The 18195-nt window shown below is 33.5% G+C and overlaps 1 long non-coding RNA gene across 1 annotated transcript in view; it reads right to left on the bottom strand.

The window, feature by feature from the left end:
- Positions 1-1309: 1309 nt before the first annotated feature.
- LOC138691224 (uncharacterized) overlaps positions 1310-18195 on the bottom strand; it is a 463286-nt gene continuing 446400 nt past the window's right edge. Inside the window, exons 3-4 of the long non-coding RNA XR_011329771.1 lie at positions 5014-5137; positions 1310-2696 (exon numbers count right to left, since the gene is read on the bottom strand). This is a non-coding gene — a long non-coding RNA (uncharacterized lncRNA). The remainder of the gene's footprint in view (positions 2697-5013; positions 5138-18195) is intronic.

Here is an 18195-nt window from a genome sequence, read left to right as displayed (position 1 = left end):
TTATTATTATAAGTAAATAAATAAATGAGTAAATGGCTATAATAGTTAAGCCTTCTTTGTGAATTTATGATTCAGGTTTCACCTATAAATAACTCTTTTATATTTTGCCGGATATGTCTTATTAAAAAAGCAAGGAATGCCATCTTATTGATATTACATATGTGCATAAAAATTATGTACTAACACTCCGCAAGCAATGATAATATATTTATTTAAAATAACAATACAGTATGTAAAGAAATCCACTCACAAAAAGTATGTCATTTTTTTTTATTTTGCATAAAGTGATTATGTTTATTTTTAGGTCTTCACGTTACCTATTGTTTGAAATGTATTAGGTATCGGTACATTTTATAATTAATAGCATTCCCTGTATTAATTGAAGAATGAATTCAATGTAATTTGCTATCTTTGCGCATTATATTTTGCCAGATTACTTATGTCCTGTGGTCTATAAATACCGGTAATATAATTTTCGATTCTCTAAAATTTAACAACAGGTCTGTACTGATTATCACATATTTATTTCACTTACGAATTTGATTATAATAAGAACTTGCATAATCAAGGTGCATGTATTTATGTTTTGTGATCTAAGAGTAATGTATCTTAATATAATTTTCGATTCTCTGAAACCTAACAATTGCTGATTATCGTAAAATTATACATTCTATAATGTGTATTGTGTAGGGCTATTTATGGATGTATGAGCATGTTTTCTATAAATTGCTGCGTACGTATTTTCTTTCCTTTAATGCTCTGACGCATATCAATGAAACTTTGAATATGTTTATTTCGTCCTAATTTTACGTTAAACGTCGCAAATGGCCGTAATCTGTTAATTTTAGATCAACACAGTGTTAAATTGTGTGATTTACGTACTGCTGTTATGAGTCTGCTCTCCAACAACATGGCGGGAAGCGCAGCGTTCAATTTGCCCTGGTTTCCTCGTTCTGCGCAGCCGAGACTGTTGGGGCTTGGAGTGGGCTGACGGTTTCTCAATAAAAAGCTTCGTGCTTCTGCACCAAGCATGTCCTGCGACATTTGTGACGGAAATACTTCTCTGGAAAAGAATCGGCTGCGGTGTAATTAACAATTAAGATACAGTTTTTAATATACATAAAAAAGTCCTGAGTTCAAATCCCAGAGTTGTCAGCAGGGGCGTCATCAGCTTGCAAGCTGGGGGGGGGGGGGGAGCAGTTTAAAATTTAATAGAGCTTACAAGGAAATAAGCAGACATAATAAACTAGAAACATTTTTATTGACAAGGAAATAATTCGTATTCAATTAATTTTTATTTTATTAATAGTCTAGAATAGCAAATACAATATAATGCAGAACAATACAATGCAATATGAAACGACGAAAATTCATAATATAGAATAGATGCAAATAATCGATAATTGATAATTTTTTGAAAAGGTAATTTTCTTGGGTTCATGGCAAAATTTTTAACTAGAGTTTGAATAAAGTAATCGTAGTTGTGAAACACAAATTTTTTCTTCCTCCTACTATCACTCCTCCCATGTTCTGAAAACAGTTTTTTACTAAATTCTCCACGCAGATGTTGAACAGGGTAGGTGATAAACGACATCCTTGACGTACTCCTCTCCCAATTTCACTTCCTTCTGACATTTCTTCTCCTATCCTGACTTTGACTCGTTGTTTCATATAAATATTACTGATCAGTAGGGTGCGGATGTTGATGAAAAGTCTTCTTATTTTTCACATTAGAACGATGCCTATTACAGTAATATAGAAATCCTTTCTATGTTAATATCAACGTAAAAAATAATTTCTTATATTGCATTTTTTGCATTTTGGACGTTTTTGAACTAACAGGTTATTTTTATATTTTTTCGGCATTTTTTTGGTCATTTTTAATACTTTGAAGAACTTTTAGATCATTTGGAATGCATTTGACTTTCTTCTTTACCGTTAGGTCTGTTAAATAATTTTCTAAGCAAATAGATCAGTAGTAATTACCTACTGAATAAATGAATAACAGTGAAGTTTGTGTTTTATAGCTTGGAACAGACTCTAAAGTTCCTCCCTCATTTCACTGAAGGTTTCACTTCATACAACGGAAGTAACATAAAATGCTTGACAACAGCTTAGTTTAAGTGAGGGCTGTGACTGACCACGCCTGATTGAAACACATTGCAAATCCTCATTAAAATCTATAGTTTTTCCTTAAAACCTTCATTTTGTTGCATGTTCTTTTCCTTTATCTTAGCTAAATTCCAGGGTATTGCCTCCTCTCTCTGAGATTTGCAGGGCAGTCATTGAAACGAGGTGTCCAATTTTTAAGAAGTTGTGGTGCGAGTACGGTGAATAATATTTAAATGTCATTTTCTTTTAATTTCATGTAATTTTTCCATTAGTTTAAAGGCATTTTAATGATCATTTTAAGTAGATTTTTAGGTCATCAACATCCGCCCCCTACTGATCGGTCTTCTCTCTTTCCAATCCATACCAATTTTCTTTAGGATCCCCATCAGTTTATTCCAATCCACTCTGTCAAAAGCCTTTTCTAGGTGCACAAATACTACATACTCTTCTTTATTCTTCTCTAGGTATCTTTCACCGATTGTCCGTATTAGTTCAATTGCATCTCGTGGACTCTTCTACCTTTTCCCTTCCTGAAGCCAAACTCCTCTTCTTCCAAATTGTTCTTCTATCTTAAATGCTGAGATCTGAAACGAATAGCTTAGCTCATAACAATATTCAAAGTAACAGTTGCACAAATGCCAAATGGACTATGTATTTATTTTGAATACACACAATGGTAAACTCTTCTGATAAATTTGTAAATATTAATCTTTTCTAATGAATAACAAACTTTTAATAATATATTGCCTAAGTCTAAGCTAATTATCAATATCGTTAAGTGAAATTCATTAGTGCTGTAACTTGTCATGTATTAATAAACAGACCTATGCGTAAACATAGTAAATTTTATTTAAATCAATGTTGTTATTACTTAAAATAGCACATTCAAAAATACACAAGCATGTAGTAACTAATGCACAAATTAAGTTTAAATTAATTACAAAAGAAGGCAAAAAATATTTTCATAAGCAAATCTGATTTCGACAAAAAAAAAACCTCACTCAAATTAAAAAATCACTACAGTTTACCAACCCTGACTATTTACTGAACATAAATAAGGTTATACTTGCATTAAGCCTATGTCAACGCTATTATTCCTTCTATTTGCTTACCCCTGTGCTGCATTTCTTGGCACAGAAAAGAGGAATAACCAGTCTTCCAATTATTGGTCGATTTTTGTAAGTACACTGCAGCACATTTACAGTGTAAAAAGTCCGCCATCTATCTTTCCAATAACGGAAACAAACCAGCAGTAGACCAGTATCATATAATGCATTTTAATAACACTACATTCCACAAAACAATTAAAGGATATAAGTATAATTGATGTTTGTAAAATGTTTCTGGAAGAATACTATTCACAGAATTTATAAAGACTATTACACTTTTACTACGTCATGCTACTTTTGACCAAGAAAACGGTACGAAAGGACGTCTTTCAACCAATCATGGCTGCTTATCGCACAATTTTATCGCGTCCCTAGCATTTGTTTAATTTTATCGCTTCCCTAGCATTTGTTTCTTTGTTTGCCAACATTTCAAACTACATTGGTCTGGACGTCAAAAAACAGAAAATTACAAACCACTCCAGTCGATACACAGCAGTTTCAAATATGACTCGCATTGGCATTCAAGAACAATAATTAATAAAGATCACTGGTCGTAGCTATTCATCTTCTCTGAAATCCTATTTACAAATAAATGAAGAGCACCATTCGAAAATCCTGAATAAGTTGAGGAATACATCATGTACATCAACGAGTTCCACTTCTTTTACGCACACGTCCAATATAACATCAACTGAACACTAAAACATTCGAACATTCGAATTTGAAAATTGTACATTCAATAATTGTTCCTTTTAAAATTATTTATGTTTATTTTTTCTTTCATCATCGTTAGTTAAAACTTTTCTTGTTTATTCCATCATCCCTAATTAAAACTTTTCTAACACTTGTTTATATTATTCAGGTTATGTTTGTTATAGCTTGTGCTATATGATATTATGGATAGCCACGTATCAGAGATTGTTTAATACTAAGATTTATTGAAAATCATGTCAAGTGACTTTCATTACTGGGATTTGGATGATTGAAGTGGAATGCAAATGTTTTAAAAAATGAAACTAAATCAACAAAGCCTTCCTGACTAGTAACCTCCACAGAGTTCACTGAAGATTCCATAGTTGGCACAACTGATAACAAGAAAACAGCTAATCATAACACACTACAGCCATCTAGCGTAATGTTGAGATGGTACAATAATACATTTGAAGACAGTTGTATTTTCGTAAGTCATTTAATATTTTATTGTATTGGAGTACTTCGTCACTTCTAATCTTTATATACTTTCTTCTAATCCTGTAATAGTCAATTAAATCCCACTCGAGTTTTGATTTTCTCTAGATAAATCAAAACCTCTAGTGATATTACTGTTGAATACACACAAGGGTAAGCTCTTCTGATAAATTTATTTGTAAATATTAATCAATCTAAATAGTTTACTTCTTTTCTAATGAATAACAAACTTTTAATAATATCTTGCCTAAGTCTGAGCTAATTATCAATATCATTAAGTGCAGGTTATTAGTGCTGTAACTTTTCATGTATTAATAACCAGGCCCATGTGTAAACATAGTAAATTATATTTAAAGCAATATTGTTACTTAAAATAGCACATTCAAAAATACACAAGCGTGTAAGAACATGCACAAATTAAGTTTAAATTAATTACAAAAGAAGGCAAAAAATATTTTAATAAACAAATCTGATTTCGACAGAAAACCTCACTCAAATTAAAAAACCACTACAGTTCACCAAACCCTGACTATTTACTGAATATAAATAAGGTTATACTTGCATTAAGCTTATGTCAACGCCATTATTCTTTCTATTTGCTTACCCCTATGCTGCATTTCTTGACACAGGAAACAGGAATAGCCAGTCTTCCCATTACTGGTCGATTTTTGTCAGTACACTGCAGCACATTTACAGTGTAAAAAGTCCGCCATCTGCATTTCAATTAACTGAAACAAACCAGCAGTAGACTAGTATCATATAATACATTTTAATAACACTACATTTCATAAAACAATTAAAGGATTTAAGTATAATCTATCTTTGTGAATTGTTTCTGGAAGAATTCTATTCACAGAATTCATAAAGATAATAAATATATCTCCGGTAACCTAACTCTGTTTTCATTTTACCGAAATTATTCGAGTAAAGGTGCTACTGTACTGTTAACTGTAAAGTCAAATTTTCTAAAATACGTTTTGTTTTCGGGAACGTCATTTCTTTACAATTGCGTTACCAGGCTAGGTTACGAATGCATTTCTAGTCGAGTCATACGTACCGTTGACAAAAGACTTGAGTACCAATGCCAGTTTTGCACCGAAACAAGTGTGAAAAGTTGCCGTCAAAGTGATGGCCGGTGGTGAGGTGTAATTGCATATCTCGCATATGAGTTATTTGGTGCCAAACAAAGTATGCAAACAGTATGATTTCAAAATCTCTAAAGGGAAAACTTTATTTGAGACAGAGAAATCAAAAACTCCCTAACTCCAATAAACGAAATTTTACAGGAGAGGGAAAAAAAACTTATTATTTCTCTTACTAACTTTAGATATTATACATTTATCAATTAATATTGTGTAAAATTACATTCTTTATCAATTAAATACTTCAAAATCTAAATTTTTACATTATCTTATGCTACAGTTTGAAATAAACACTGCTGGAGTTAGTGGTTTTCTGACTTCCACAATGTATGAATTAAGAAAAGTGAATCAATATAAGCCATGTGAAGGAAAAAAAGATAAGTATATCATTATTCCCTTATGAAAATTGGAATATACGAGAAAATGGAAGTTTATTATTAAGATTAACATTGCTACATTTTTTTTTAATTTCAAATATACGAGACAGAAAATCACAAATTACCATAAATCACATCAAAATACACAAATAAAACCACAAACAATATTAAATGTTAACATAGTCTCATTCATGTTACAGATTCTGTTTTTTTTCTATCACTCTCATGTTCTTCCTGTGCATCTAGATTCTAGATTATTACTGTCCGCAAACGAGTTTGATAATTCATCTTACTTTCCTCAGAAATAAACTGCATTACATTTTGCAAGTCCTTTTGCTTTCTTCTTTCAATGGCAATGCTGAATTGTACTTTAGTTGATGCTGAATTGTACTTTAGTTGACTGGGGAATGATGCATCTGTATTGGGGTTTCTGGAAGTTAATCGACTCGATATTGTGCTTTTAATAGTCTTACTTACATGGATTTCATAGATTTTTGTGACATTCTAAATACCGTATCGTATCACCTTACTCATCTGGTTGAGCGATAGTATTGCCACCTACCGTGAAATTAAGCTTGGAATGCAAAAACTCTCTTATTCCATGGAGTAAGTGGAGTTCTGACTTCCACGAGTTTTAAAACAGCCCCCAGAATGCAGATGAATGTCGATATTAGTGTATTCCTGCCTTCCACGCATGCGGGACAAACTAAAAAGCACCATCCAGCCCATAACTAAACTTTGTCAAAAATTGGAGTTAGTGGGTTTTTGATCTCCCTGTCTCATTTATCTAGGTTGTCAATTTATTACGGGAACTGAAACACAAAAAGACGTTTATTCAAAATTATCAAAATTTCAACAAGAATGCGGCACAATTCATAGAAAATTAAAACGAAAGAAAAGGGAAGAAACAAGAATAAAATTCTATAAAAAATGGCTGTTCCTTTACTTCTGTATGGTAATGAAACTTGGGTGATTAATAAGAAAATTAATAATGGAATTCAGTGTGCAGAAGTGACTTTCTTGAAAAGGACCAATGGCTGTACAAGACTGGATCACATACGAAATGAAAGTATCAGAAATGAATTACAGACATATTCCATACATGATAAAATACGAGAATATTTGAAAACATACCACACCATATGGACCAAACAAGACTTCCAAAATTAGCATATCAATACAGACCTTCAGAACATCGTGACATAGGAAGACCCCCCCCCCCGAAAATGTGAAGAGATGCTGTGAATACGGAACAGGTGTTTCACTTAAACCGTATAGTGAAGAAGATTTTATATTAAATAATTCGTGCATTTTGGACTTTTTCTTGCCTTCTTGTAACGTTTACATAAGCAGTACGGCAAATTGATTGATAGATGGGTATGTTGTTTGACATGGTGATTGGTAGATGAATGTCACGTATAAAATATCGATTGTCAGATCGATGTGTTACATATGTTGATTGATAGATGAATATGTTTTATGATGTGTTGTAAGGTCGCCATTGGCGGTCTAATGCATACTGTGCTTGCCACTGGACCGGAAGTTCGCGTGTTGAAAGCCGGCCAAGAGCGATTGATTTTTAAGGACTGCCGTGATTCACCACATAATACAACAATATTAGGGCCTATCCAAATAACAAATCTATATATATATATATATATAATTTGAATTGGTAATGGAAATTACGGGAAAACGGCTGAACGGATTTTAATAAATGAACTCTCATTTTGAAACTTGGGACCCAAAGTTTTTGAGAAAAATAGTAGTTTTCAGTGAAATGTCAATTTTCCTACATCATTTTCCTATTTTCCAAAATTCATCTTTCGTCAGTTTTGAGAACTAATTAATTGCATTTCAGAATAAAACAAAACACATACTACAATAAACAATAGACTATTACACGAAGGCCATGCATGACCTACAGGATTGCTGACATAGAGTTCAGATGGATCAGATTTTTCACACCATAATGCCAATATGTCGATCTTTATTTGTGTAATTTTTGATAACGTATAAAAATAATTTACAGGTATGATTCTGCGGTGTGTAATTTTCTGAGTACAGCTGTGTATTGGATATTAAAATCTACAAAACTTGAGGTGGTTTGATGACATTATTACTATTAGAAATTATTATAGTTAATGCCATGATGTGATTATTTTTCATGAATTATACATGTTAATGTTATATTGATATGAAAGTGAAACGTTTTGGAGAGAAATATCTTAAATTAGATCTACTTAATGGCGGTGTGGTGTAGATATTTATGTGCGTCATTCTCTTCAGTATTGACTCGAGAGAGTTAAAAAATTTCAGTTCCTAAGGAAAGACCACAAGGTATAACTCGTACTTACTGATAAAATAAAAGTCCTAGAAAATTTTGTAGTCTCCTGATCATTTCAGCAAGATCACTTAGCAGGATAGGATAAAATGATTTTACACTCTACATTTCAAGCTCTCCATGCAGCAGCTATACTAAGATGCTATATCTATTGCTCGAAAGCATAGCAAACCCGACATTTTTTTTAACTTTCGCCTACAATCCACAATGACCTGAAATAACTATTTCTTTACTCCCACATGAAAAACCCACTGATCGTCCTGGCATTGTCACTTGCGTTTTCACGTTGAAACTGAAAAATTGAAGGTGGATAGGTTCAAGAAAAAGTATTTGGCATAAAAAAACATTCACAGGGAGTATGTTTCATTATTATGAAAGCAAATAACTTTCAAAATGTCTAGTATTCTTCATTGAAAATAAATCTGAAAAAATTTTATTTGAACGTATGTAGTGCTGTTTGAAAAACTGATCACATCACGGGTATCTTGTACCATAATGTAGGCCTAGTTACATGCACAAAATCTCTACACTCATGTTAGCCCCGTTCTAACATAACTCTCAAAAACAAAAATTTCAATACTTATCCAAACAAGAAAGTTATAATAGGTGCACGAGATAAATGGGACACCCTGTATGTATGTATATATATATATATATATATATATATATATATATATATATATATATATATATATATATATATATGTACAGTATAATCTCGTTAATACGCTCGTCAAGAGACTGGCCTTAAAACGTTATAAGCGGAACAGCACTATAGGATACGGGAAATGATTTATTGAATGGGGAAAACAATTAGATACTACTTCATAGGAAAATGCAAATAAGAGTTCATTTCATGTGAAAAAATCTTTGATTGTTATATGCCGTGTGTTTGTACTGCTGTTATGAATAGCAACATTTTCTATTTGGTTCAAGGAACTTCACTTGCTTTCACTTATAGACAGAGATTTTCGCCTTGCCGCACACTCCACAGAATTCAAAGGATGACTAAATTTTACAGAAAGAAGCGGAATGTATTCACAACGACACTTTTGAGTGTTAAAATCTCTTCATATCGGTAGAACTTCCGTAACTTTTTCTTCTGAAAAGAGGTTTTCCCTCCACCCAATATGAGCATATGCTGGGTAACTTTCGGTGCTGGATCCCGGACTCATTTCACTGGCATTATCACATTCATCTCATTCAGACGCTAAATAACCTAAGATGTTGATAAAGCGTCGTAAAATAACTTACTACTACTCTTCTGAAAATGAATTTTACAATATTACATTTGTTCGGATCACGTTTCTACACGTTTAAAAGTGAAAACTAAAATTCTTTCCATCATTTATTATCATAATACACTGCTCTCTTAAATTGATTGTAGATATTGTGAATAAAAAAAACAATGGCTTTCCCAAAACACGCTCTGAAATGTTTCATATAAAACAATTTTATCTAGAAAAGGAAGCAAAACTAGCAAATTTGTATTTTACTTTTTTTTTAATATCTCAAAGAATAATGAATTAAAATTAATGACATTACTTACTATACACCCTATATATACTGGTTGTAGAAGATAAATAACTGAAGAAAGTCAAATAATGTTTTTTGTAACTATTGAGGCTTTCCCAGGAAAATCTCTTTTGTTAGTCTGACTTTTTTGAAAATGAGAATAGACAGTCATTATTTACTTTGCCCGATAAGTACGCTGAAGCTGTCGTTTGTTATTCTGTTGGGTATTGGTATGTGTTGGTCGTAAGATAATTGGCAATGACATTCACACTCAGTGGAAATGCAAACAAAAAATAGACTACTATCAGTCTTAAAACAATGGTACCGGTATTTTAATATTACAAATACAATTATGAGAAATAATTAAATTTCACTAGACATTTTGTTCAGTAGATCGATACGTACTCTCTGTATAATGTTGTAGGTGGAGCAACGCTCTGTGATATTGGCTACCTTTAGTAAGGTTAAGCACAGAAGCCCGAGTAATGTTACGAGGTCATTCACTTTTGAGGATTCAGTCAATACCGTGAAGACATACTCGCTTACCCTTTAATCCCAGACTTCTGAAATTTATCTACCTAAATGTACAGTAGTGGCAAAAAAAAACGGATCGACCCTTGTAGCTGATTTCAGAGCCTTGTTCACTTCAGAGCACGATAGACTGGTAACTAAGACTTTCGTGGTTCGAATCCTGCTTGGGAAGGAAACTTTTTTTGTTCCTTATTCAAATTCATTTTTTTTCTATATTTTTTTTATTTTATTTAAATTTAAATATACAAAATACAGAATATAATTACAACTATAGAATTAGAAATAAAATAATACAATCAATATAAAAAAGGAGATACAATAACTTAATATTAACAAAATTTGAGGACCGAATGAGCAGCGCTCGTGTTCGGTCGCAGTTCAGATATATTATTAATAGGCATATAAGAGAATATACAAAATAAAATAATATAAAATAGCAACTAAAATTAAAATTATAGCTAGAGTGAAATTATATAATATAACAGGCTTATATTAATATAAGAGGAATATAGAAAATGAAATAAACTATAATAGGAAATAAAAACTAAAATAACAGCGGCAATGAATTGATATAATGTAATATTAACATAGAGAAGAATAATACCGTACGTGAATAAAGTAGGACAACTTATAAAAAAATATAAATTCCAAAATTATAGAATACAAATAACTTATAATATACGCTGATTAATTCATACACATAGGCTATAAATTTATTTAATCAAATTGAAGACATTAACACGTTTCTAATTTTCTTGTTATGTTTTAGTGGGTTACATGTTAGAAGTTCTGGGTGTAATTTAGCTAAAGAATTATACAAACGAGAGCCAAAATTAACGCTATGCTTTAGACCAGCAGATGTGAAACATTTAGGTTCTACTAATGTTGAATTATTATTTCGTCTAGTGTCATGATTATGTGCCTGTAATATAAACTTATTACGATTTTTATGATAAAATTTTAACAGAGTATATTTATAAATTTGTTCAATATTAAATAAATTAAATTCAGAATAAATTAATTTAGTTGGATAATCAAAACGTTTCTTCAAACAAATTTTAATTATTCGTTTTTATAGTAAATTTAACGAACTAAGATTAATTTTTGTAATTCCACCCCAAACAATAATACCATATTGAATGATAAACTGAAAATGGCCAAATAAATATTTCAGAGAACTATAATGGGTAAGTAGCATAGAAGATTAACGAAATTATTCCCAATACTTTTCTATTGCAGCGATATTTTACTACTTAATTAACTTATTAATCTCAGAAAATGAATTTTACCAGGAAACGAAAAGTATTGGGAATAAATTTGAATAAGGAACAAAAAAAAGTTTCCTTCCCAGGCAGGATTCGAACCACGAAAGTCTTAGTTACCAGTCTATCGTACTCTGGAGTGAACAAGGCTCTGAAATCAGCCACAAGGGTCGGTCCGGGGGTTTTTTTTTTTTGCCACTACTGTAAGGAAACCCGAGATTTTTTTTTTTTTTTTTGAGCCAAGCAGCAGCTCAGTTAGTTGATGAATGTTCACCGAAAGAATAGGGCTGCCTCACTAAATAGATGGACATGTAGTTTGATGTTCGCGGTATTTAGTAGTTACGAGGTCAGATGTACAATTAAGGCAATGCAGGATATCACATTAATGATTAAACAAAACGTCAATTTCCCGGGTGGGATCCGAACGCAGATCCACAATCTGTACGCAATATCAAAACCTCGTCTCAATCGTTGGTTAAGCTATGGTCGCCTTCTTTTCATCTCTCTTAAGGCAGTGATGTCAAAGCAAGCGCATTTTTCTAACCTTGTCGTCGTGCACGGGCAGCAAGCGCAAAGTATGGAAAGAGGAAGGGTTGTGTATATGAATAAGCAACCTGTTGGATTAAGACAACAGTGGTGCACAAACTTCAAACGGAACGTGAAATTTATGTCGTTATTTTTATACGGCTTCTTTCTGTTTAATATTATTTATATTATCTTTAAAACAAAAGTACTAACACTGATTTCTTAATATTGCACTTGTGTTTTAAATCTTAATAACATAATAGAGAGTTAAGAAGGAATACTCACTTAAATTCCATAGTAGTATAATATTATACTTATTAAGTGGATGAAACACATCATTCATAAAGAAAGTGATATTCCAAAGAAAGAGTTTGAGTATGACATGATAAGTTGGAATTTATATTGATGGTATCTTTAGCCTTATAAAAGTAATCAATAAACTAATCAAAACAATATTACAGTACAAAGCAAAGTTACCTAGGTTCTGTATATGTTTTAAGTGTAACTAATATTACATAACAAAACTGTTATCGCATTATGCTTTTAAGGTGATATTTGTGAGTAACTTCCTATCATCAGAATATTAAATTATTTTCTCTAAATCTGCTGAAGCGTCTGAATGAGATGAAGATGATAATGCCGGTAAAATGAGTCCGGGGTCCAGCACCGAAAGTTACCCAGCATTTGCTCATATTAAGTTGAGGGGAAAACCCGGAAAAACCTCAACCAGGTAACTTGCCCCTACCGGGAATCTAACTCAGGCCACCTGGTTTCGCGGCCAGACGCACTGACCGTTACTCCACAGGTGTGGACGATTCATTCTATTAACATAGTTTTTTCAACAAAAATTATAATGTATTTAGACGATTTCATACACTGCAACTACCCACTTATCTTTTCAAAGAAAAAGGTTATCGTTAATGGATTTTCAACTTCAAAAACATATTCTTCCTACACTACAATAGTATAAAACAAACTTCAATTAACAAGTCTTACATTTGTTATATTGCGGCGACTCAAACATCTTAGAAATCTCCAAACAATACTCTTCAACATGATTTCTTCCTTATTAGAATCTAACTACTACTTTTAGAGTTATTATTAAGTATAAAAATGCGAAAATATTCCACTTCATCGAAAGTCTACGTCAGTAACGTCTCCTCCCGTTATTGGTTGACAATTAGGAAGGAGGAGGTGAATAGTATATTGTGTCTATCTTTAAGATTGAAGCATGCGCAGACCAACGAAGTTTTGTAAATTGTTTCCTTATAGCAGGCATGTCAATTGATATCCACAGGAGCAAGCGCGCGCTTTAGAGCCCAGGAGAGCCTGAGCGCTTTACAGCGGAAAGGAAAGAGACAGATGAAAGAGGTGGTATATGCCGCTTGGTCGAGCTATATTCAAGGATGGCCAGCACTGATTCAATAGATAAAGGGAAGAGAACTTATTAAAACTGTATCCATGTTAATTTTTAGATTTGCCTGAGAAGTATAAATGCATTATAAGAATGTAAGTTTTAACTTTAATGTTCATTTTTCACAAGTTTGATTCTTTTATTCAAAAGAAATATTTTCTCAACTTTTCGTATAGAAAAGTGAAATTTTCAGGTAAAGGCCTATTTATTTAGTAGCCTTACAGAATGTTTTCGTAAATCTAATGTACCGTATATATGTATTACTGAAGATAGTGTATTGAAAATTTTGAAAATTTTCGCATGTAAATTTTTGTAAGGAAATGAATAAAACAAGCAACTACTGTTACATCATGAGTAAAAGATACGTGCCCATGTGTTGTAAAAATGTCAGCTCTATAGCTTCAGCACATTTCGATAAAATAATTTAATATTCTGATAATAGGAAGTTGCTCACAAATATCACCTTAAAAGCATAATGCGATAAGAGTTTTGTTATGCAATATTAGTTACACTTAAAACAGATATAGTACCTAGATAATTTTGCTTTGTACTGTAATATTGTTTTGATTAGTTTATTGATTACTTTTGTAAGGCTAAAGATACCATCAATATCAATTCCAACTTATCATGTCATACCCAATCTCTTTCTTTGGAATATCACTTTCTTTATGAATGATGTGTTTCATCCACTTAATACAGTATAATATTATACTACTATGGAATTTAAGTGAATATTCCTTTTTAACTCTCTATTACGTTATTAAGATTTAAAACACAAGTACAATATTAAGAAATCAGTGTTAGTACTTTTTTTTACAGAGAATATAGATACTATTAAAGAGAAAGAAGCCATATAAAAATAACGACATAAAATTTCACGTTCCGTTTGAAGTTTGTGCACCACTATTTTCTTAATCCAACAGGTTGCTTATTCATATATACACAACCCTTCCTCTTTCCATACTTAGCGCTTGCTGCCCGCGCACGACGTCAAGGTCAGAAAAATGCGCTTGCTTTGACATCACTGCCCTATAGTAACATATTACAGTGATCAGACTTCAGATATAAACAAATTGTTCTTCCTCTGACATGTCTTCAGGTGAGATGTATTGCCTAATAATAGATATATGCACATAATCGGACAGAGCCTCAGTCTAGGGTAACATAAGATGGGTAGATTTCATCTGAAGTATTGTGATAGTGAAGGACCACAGGTTGGGAAGGAAGCGATTCGTGTTTATTTAATTGGTCCTACTCCGACATTTGCCTGGAGAGACTTTGGGAATACACGAAACATTTAACTTTGGTCTGCAATTTGCTTCGAGAATCTCGAACCAGATATGCTGCCATTGTCATTTTTAAATTACTGTCAGTGTTCATCGGGGAAACAAGTGATTATTTTTCTGTCTTATCCTAGACTTGCTTTAATTTTGTACGGTTGAAACTGAAAAATAAGGGAGTAGCCTATAAGAAGTAACATATTAAAGAATAGTGAAAGCAAGACAACTACAGAAAGCAAATTTATAAATTACAATTATGAAACCGGTCCACTGTTGTAGAGTAAAGGTTAGCATGTTTGACCGTGAAACGAGCGGGCCTGGATTAAACTCCTAGTTGGGACACTTTACAACCAATATCATATATCAAGAAACAAATACAACAGACTCATCAAAACTGGAATACTAGATGGACGACATGCACAACCGGATCACTAACAAGAGACACCTACTTCCCAACAATCAACGACCGACTCAAAAGCCATCACTTCAAACCTAGTTTCGTAACAACGCAGTTTCTTTCTGGACATGGGAAATTTGGAACTTACTTCGACAGATTCAACATTCAGCAGACATCGACTCTACATGCTCCTGCCGCGAAGACCTTCACAGTGTGAAACACCTTCTATTTGACTGTCCTATTATTGAAGCAAAGAGATTTCAAATAACGACACATCTTCTGGACTGCAACACCGAATACCGGACTCCACTATGTGAAGTGATCGAAAAATCTTGTTCCTACAGACAATTTATAGACTTGCTAAACTTTATCTTTAAAAGACTGTAGATATATATTTTATCATTATCTGTGTAAAAATAAGTAGTATAGATAAGTAGTGTACCGTATAACAAAACTAAAATCCTAGCATACCGCTTGGTGAATTAGGGTTCTTTTCCACGGATACTTAATAATAATATTTGGGACAATTTACTTGATTGAAGTTTTTTTAATGTTTTTTTTTTATTTTTGGTTTTCTCTCAAAAACCATTAAGAACAAATGATGATTATTTTGCTGGCATTATAACCTTCAACGCACTCAGACGCAAAATAACCATCGACGTTGATGAAACGTCGTAAAATAAACCAATTAATAAAATATGAAAAATTCCTACATAGTGAAATGTAGAAAAACAATTTGAAGCATTTTAATGATCACTTCTGGTTCATTAAAAACTTATCGTGGGGTTTTGACTAGTCATGCCGTCATTTTGTTATTTGTCTGTCGTTAAAATATGACAAGATTATTCTCGCAACCGAATGTCTAGTTATTTCAGTATTTTCAGTACATAAAGCTATAAAATGCTGGATGCAGACATCCTCATTTCGATGGCATCTACTTCTCAAGGTGTATTGCGTAGTCACTTGACAGAATTCGCTATTCTCGCAAGTCTTTCTGCTCCATTTACATCACCGCTGGGAGGCGATGCGTTGCTACGGATGCGTTACGACGATATTTACCATAAAGAAACGTGACATTGAGAACCATCTCACCAATACGATGTCGTAAAATTCTATCTTAAATGTACTTGCAAAACCTCTTTCTTTTGTTGGACAGAGCATTAGGCGAACGATACTTCCTCATCCACCACTGGCTTTAAAAAGGAACCTCTCGCGCACTTCAGTCTAGTCTGTACAATGATTATTGATATTATGGTCCAAGTAGTAGTTTTTTTCAGTTTCAGATCAAATCGAACGAGCGAGAGGCGATTTCCAATAGTAAAGTAGATAGAGGCTTATTTCCTTGCATATGGACTCACTTTGTGTCCTTCGTTCTGAAGAACTCTGCATTCCTATAATCAATGATCAGCCACACTGAATACATAGCTAAGGATACACATTGTTTTTAGATGATTAGAGTGTTTAAAATATGAATAATACTAGTAGTAGGCCTAGTAGTAGTAGTAGTAGTAGTAGTAGTAATAATCTTTCTTTATTTTATTTTTGACAGCTGGAATAACTGCCTTAATTTTCGTGTCAGTTTGTATTGGCCATTTTAACATTAGAGTGATTTTATTTGTCATAACCAGGCTTCGGTCCTGGGCACAGAAACGCATGAAGTTCAGAACGCACGGAAGATAGTGTTCTGTTGGTCGAGTGGAGTGGGAGATGGAGCGCGCCGTTACTTCGTGTCTCAACCTGTAAACCAGGGGGTCGTCAGTACAGGGCACGCTAGGGCTAGCCTCTCTTACCCGCGGAAAACACAGTGCACCATAGTGCTCTCGTAGCTGCTCTCCCTGTTGCACGACAGTGCACACGGGATGGCACCGCGTACCTATTGCACATTTCAGCGAGTGCTGACGACCACTGCTGTAAACAGTCCGTCATAGTACAAATATACTGGGTGTTCAGTTCAAAGTGTGTAATGGCTCGCTGTATGCCGTCATGTGGCTAGCCGATGAGCCTAGAGAATTCAATCTTCCTACATCTCCGCAAAGGCGTATTACCTATATGCAAGAGAAATTGCCTACCAAGTACGGCGTTCATTCTGAAGAGTACTTACCGATACGTACGGTAACGCCTGTAGTGGCAGGAATGTGAACTGTTTGGAAACACGTACTGAGGTGAGTTTTTTTCTTACTGTCGGGATATGGGGAGAGGGTTAAGACGATTACTTACGTACAGTATTTGTTGACATTAACTTCGACGGTCAACATGGACACGAAGCATTTGATTTGTATTTTGGAATGTTGCCGTACGCAACCGATGATAACAAATACCCTGGGTAAGACTTGCCCTCGCAAGACACAATTCGAAAGAGGTTATGGTAGCACACAGACCGTACAGACCGCCATCCGTTGCAGACGTTCAAGTTATACCGTACACGTTCTTAAGTTCAGATTGAACGCCTTGATTAATAGGCAACTTCTCTGACATAAAAGCTGAAACTCACTTCAAATCGCTGACTCATCAACAGTGACGTCATGACACACTTTGAAATGAACACCCAGTATTTCACTCTGTACAGATGCAATATATACCGTACATTCCTAGTGTAGACAATAAATGTCTACCATTAAAGTATTAACGTGAGTTGTAACCTTTAATCAGGTGTCCCTACGCCGAAGCATGTTACACGTACCGCAGCCAAGCAGCAATACACACAACGGTAATGCACATTACGGACCACCTGTGCTCAAGCAGTCATCCTTCCACACGGGTCATGACGTCATTTATACTCCGTGTACTCTAAACCTCATACCGGTTTCTCTGTGTCCCTAGGCCGAAGCCTGGTCATAACATAAGGAAATAACGTTTTGCATCATGCAGAAACCGTTGTACAACTATCTTTTTTCTCATTTACTTGCATATTTCAAAATGTGTTAGTTGGTATAAATTGTTATGTCTAGTAAGATTTTTCATGTCTATCAATATAGGACGTCCTGACACAATATGATCTATAT

The sequence above is a fragment of the Periplaneta americana genome, chromosome 16 (genome assembly GCF_040183065.1).
Source record: "Periplaneta americana isolate PAMFEO1 chromosome 16, P.americana_PAMFEO1_priV1, whole genome shotgun sequence".
Classification (NCBI taxonomy): Eukaryota; Metazoa; Arthropoda; class Insecta; order Blattodea; family Blattidae; genus Periplaneta; species Periplaneta americana.
The sequence above is the reverse complement of the archived record's forward strand: the minus strand, read 5'-3'. Positions and strand labels throughout refer to the sequence as shown.